We start from the raw sequence: 5,549 nt of genomic DNA, 5'->3' as shown, positions 1-5,549 counted from the left end.
TCAGTAAATAATTGTTATTATTTTTCTCTGGTTGTGATCAACGATGTAAAAATAATAGATAACCAACTTGCCTTGATTCTCAAAAAACATCCGTGTTATGGTTGTAAAAATATTAATGACATTTTGCATCGTAAAAAGTGCAATTAAATAAAAACTTGCTTCATTTGCAACCTTCTATTGGACAGAATCGATCACGTGATGTATATTTTTCCAAAATTTGGGTTAAAAAAAGGGTAATTTCCTATAGGCAGCCTCACAGAAGGAATTTTATAATTAGATATTATTGTTCTATAAACATTCATCTGTTTATTTTGTATCAGGCAACCTTCATGCACTTTTCATTCGTGAGATATCGCACTTCAAATCGCACATATATTTTTCAGATAACAGCATTTTATGAGCGTTTATTTATCCAGATGAAGATTAAGTGGTATCAGGCCGATCCGTAGTCAATTTGTCTAAAAATTGGTACCTTTATCTTTTGAAAAAAATTCCAAAATTTGCAGTAAATAACAGTTCAAATTTTCTATCAATTCAGTGGATGTCAAAAAGTGTGTCAAAATCTAGCTAAAAGCATAACACGCACTGCACACAGAGCTTTTTAAAGGAGTGCTCATTTCAATAGGAAAACAATGGTTGCTCTCTTGGGAGAAGTGCCTTCTAGAGGTAGTTGGTTATCTATTATTTTTACATCGTTGTTGTGATCTTCACTCGTCAGGCCCTTCCTCTTGAAAAAAAAAACGTTTATATTAGATAACAGGTGGAAGATTATCTTGTCCGTGGGTATCAGAATATTCTGAAAATTAGCATGTCTAGAGGTGACTTTAACTCTTGTCGGGAAGTGGGAAAAGTGTTCAGGAAGTTAAAAGTCGATATATCCATGAGATTAGATCATCCAAACCCCACCCCTCCTGAGCGATTTTTTTTGTCTAGAAGGAAAACCCATTGTAAATACTAATGTTTATTATCACGACGGATAGACAAATAAAAATCACATTCTCTTGCAGGACGAAAGAGCTCTTACGGATTATAAAAAAAAACTTAACCCATCCTAAGGCTAAGGCCTATTAATTTGAGAAATTTCGATAGTATGGAGGAAGACCGATTACGTTAAAAGCAAAAGAAGAAAACTGAATGAAAATGTTGATACGTACCATCAGTAACCTGGCAAAGTTTTAAAATCACTAGGGTGGCTATGGAGAAAAAGAGGGTGGACGGCGGATTAACTAAATACACATTTTTTTACAAAGCAACCAAGAAGTTACTAAGGCCTAATATAAGGATCCAGCCCTGAAAATGGCAAAAAGATTAAGCAGCTTGGCCTTACAATGAACCTTGAAAGCAACCAAAAATACTTAAAAAAGAGGCATTTTCGGCATTACTTGGCATTAAAGAGGCCCTCCATCACAAGCAGTTTTCGTGATGACGTGATACGATAGGGACTTTTTTGTAGCGTGTGATGATTACCTTAAAGGAAGAAATTTTGGCGGAAAGAAAATTTGGCGGATTTGGCGGATTTAGCCAAAATCCGCCCAATTAAGTTCCCGCCAAAATTTATTTTTTCCTCCATCCGTCAAATTAAATTCCCGCCAAACAAAATTTAATTTATTACACACGTTCCCCAAATTTGTGCTATTTCAAGCCTTAAAACAGGTTTTTTTGCTTATTTAGTAACGCTTTTGGCCAAAAATATCCTGCAACCGCCAAATTAAATTCCCGTCAAATTTAATTTATCCAGCTATCCGCCAAATTAAATTCCCTCTGAAAAAACTTTTTCGGCCATCCGCCAAATTAAATTCCCGCCAAAATTTCTTCCTTTAACGTACGTGATTTGGAAATTTATTCTTCATGATTGTGTGATGGATGAGAGGTCAAAACTAGCCTAGAAATCTAAGCTAGTTTGATTCAGTCACTTGGATAAATCTGATGGTTAAGTTGTGACTTAAAATCCGTAAATATAAAAAATCTTTAAAGCGCCGAAAAACGCTATATTGCCATAAGCCGTGTGTCCTAGCCTTGTGAATACGGGCTTAGTTAACTAGGCTAGGTCAAAACGTGATCGTGATTTGAAAGATTTTTGAGCTGTGTTACGTGATTTGGACTTTTTTCAAAGGGATCCGTGATTGTCCATGTTTTGCTGATTTGCGTGATCGTATGATTGAAAACAAAAAGTTGCATCAGAGAGAGCTAAATGTGTACCCATTTGAATACCAGATTTGAGGTATTTTGGCCATAAAATTAGATACAAAGCCAAAGATTTTTAAGTTGTTAGAAATTTTGGTTCAAAATCCTTAGCAACTCCCCGCTCCAGTCATGAGACGAATACATGTTTTTTTTAATAAGCATTGCACTTATAAGCATATCTAGGCTCAGATATGGGGAAAAATCGAAAAATTAAGCATATGGCAAGCATTACTTGAGCCTACGAAAAATGTTTTTTTCCTGATTTTGGCTTTTTTTGGCTGGAATTTTACGGATTTTCAGTATTTCGCTAAATTTATGCTTTAGATTTAAGCATCCCCTCAAGCATTTTTCAGCCTTATTAAGCTTTCGACCTAAGCATCTCTGAGCCTGTTTTCGGATTTTTGTATGCTTATAAAAAGTATTGGGTTTGCTTCTTATCCAAAAAAAAAATCTGGGGCGACCGCCAATCCGCCATCGGCGGAATATCAGTTAGAGGCGACAACGCCCTTTTTACGCGCGCGCGGGAAAATATTTCTAAAAATAATGGCTACAAACAACAAAATCAACTTCAAGATGGACGTCAAAAGCCTCATAAAGTTTTTTTTGTCAATTCTCTCATTCTACCTTCAAAACTATGATTTGCTTTCTCATCTCAGCACAGGTAGAGTATAAGTCTAAACTTAATTGTTCTTTTTCTTTTCCATTTTACATTATAAGATTTATAATTTATATATAAATATAATTTAAGGCCAACGGGAGGGGAAACAAATACCGTGAGAGTGGGTAAACTTGCATCAGTGGAGGCTAACATGCATAGCCCTCAAATGAATGACCCGTCTGGTCATTAAAATACAAAGTTAAATCAAAACAAAAATGGTAGAGTAGAGCTGCGAGCGGAGCTGAATATAGTTTATTTTTATGACCAGCCAGGTCATTCATAGACCTTTTCGCCTTTGCGTCCGCCATATTGAATTGTATGCAAAAATTATGCTTGCCGAATTGCCGTGGTGAAATTCCCTTACAAAGTATGCAAAACATATGCAAAAAGAAAGTATTAAATAAAAACTTACATGCATAATTGGCATTATATTAAAGTGTAATCTTGTAGAAGAAAGATTAAATTTGCTTCTCTTGAAAACTAAAAACAATTATATTCACTCATCTCTTAGAACAAGCACTTCAAAAGACCATAACATTAGACAGAATCTCAAACTGAAAAATCACCCGCGAAGGTAAAAAACAATCCTTATTCGGCTGACGGCAAATTATTCTCCTGGGAATAGAGCCGCCAAATGATCAAATCAAAACATTGAGAAAGTGTGACGTCATAATTACTGCTTTCAGTTTGCGTGTTTTGAAAGTTTGATGTGTGTACTCCGTCTTCGTGGAATTTCTTAATGGCATGAAAACAGAATATGCAATGTCTTTAAGAACAAATTCCTAAAAGGCTTTTGTTGTTCTGTAAATATTTCCTTTTGGATTAAGAAATTCCATCTTTTATTGTTCTAATGATTATAATATTTATTTATAAGATGCTTTGTTGTCTTTTTAATCTTTGTGTAAACTTGCATATGTTTTGCATACATTCCAACTAAATCCAACCACGGCATTTTCGTTCCTGTATTTTTGCATACAATTCAATATGGCGGACGCAAAGGCGAAAAGGTCTATTTTAGCTAAGGGCTATGCATGTTAGCCTCCACTGATGCAAGTTACCCACTCTCACGGTACATTTTCAATTTCATTTCATTGATTCAATCAGCTTTATTTAATTTTTGGTTCTACGCTGTGGAAAAAAATAGTCAAACTGATTTGAAGAGTCACCGGGGCTGACTAGATAGAACTATCCATTGATGATACGCGGCACTATCGTAAAGCTAGACAGTATAGACCTAACTCTTCATACAAAATTTACGGGAAACGCATGTTTGGACTTTGTACCCTATGCTGCACGCAAGCACTTAAGCCTTGAAATCGAAAATGAAACCACTCAAAACGAAAGTAAAATCGGCCCGTACTCGAAATCCCGTAATCCTGATATACGAGTTTAAGTCTATACTGATTAGACTGATATATCACAAAAATAGATATGTCTAGAAAAGCTACATCTGGCAAAAGTAATTTTAACCATTCACATCATCAAGGGGCTTTTATCTAACAGGCCGTGCGATGAGAAGAATATATGTCAGCAAGAGCCTGGTTTCTGTGATTTAGTTGATGTAAAATTTAGCGCATAGAAACCACCCTGCGTAAAGTTAACAGATCTAAAAATACAACGCTAGATTTTATGTTATTGTAGATATCTGTGTTGCAGAGCGCGTGTACACTCGCAAGTGTTTTACTGTGGAATTTTTTTCATATTTCGATTTAAAAGCCTACTCAGTGCGAAAGAGAAATTTTGTATTTTTTAATACGTCGTTCATTAACTCAAATCAAATGACTTTGGAGGTTCGGTGAAATGGTGGCTGAATTGCCATCCCATCTTTTGTCAGATAGTCCCAAGTTAGAGCAGTTGACGGTATCAATTTTTGATCGACATTATCGATATCTCATCGATATTAAAAGATGGAAGCGATACTATAAGGTAATCGATATTGATCGATGAGTGAGTAATCAATAATAATTGATAACGAAAAGTAATCCATATTGATTGATATCTCATCGATATTAATCGATGGCTCATCAATACTAATGGATATTCACAATCGTCTGGATTAGATCTGACAAATTGATGTTTGTGAGTGCATTTTATAGTTTTGATTGAAGAATCATATTCTGGTTTTCATGTTACTAGATGCTGTTTTAGAGCTTTAGAGATAGCCATAATTTTTAGCAAAAGGTCTATTTTAACAGATATTATCTGACTACCAATGAGTATAAGAAAAAAAAATTGTATGTTTTTAGAATAACATTAAATTTGGCTTAAGAAATAAAGGAACCTCCCAGACAAGTTAAAATCCAATTTTCAGTTTTACGTTTTTCTTTTATGTTAGGGCCATGTTGTTGGTCGTCCGTAAGTTGGTCTAATATAAGGAGAACCCTCTATAATCCTTTTTAGACCTACCCCGGTTGAGGTCCTATAAACTCACTTTATCTTAAGAATAACATACATCAATGTTCTTAGCCAAATTACTCAATTTTTTGATTAGATTGGTGTTCTTTTGCACATGAAGGCTTAATTTTGAGGAATGTTAGTGTTTACACATGAAGTTTTGGCTGCCCGATATTTGATACTTTGGGCCATCAAATTCAATATTTTTTTATAAGCACATTACCAATTACTTAGTTATTAGCTTTTCTCGAGATTGGCTCATTCATTATTTATGATTTTTTGCACAAAGGTGCCTAGAACTATAAAACCCTCA

The sequence above is a fragment of the Clytia hemisphaerica genome, unplaced genomic scaffold, assembly GCF_902728285.1.
Source record: "Clytia hemisphaerica strain Z4C2 unplaced genomic scaffold, Clytia hemisphaerica genome assembly, whole genome shotgun sequence".
Lineage (NCBI taxonomy): Eukaryota > Metazoa > Cnidaria > Hydrozoa > Leptothecata > Clytiidae > Clytia > Clytia hemisphaerica.
This window is presented reverse-complemented; position numbering follows the sequence as displayed.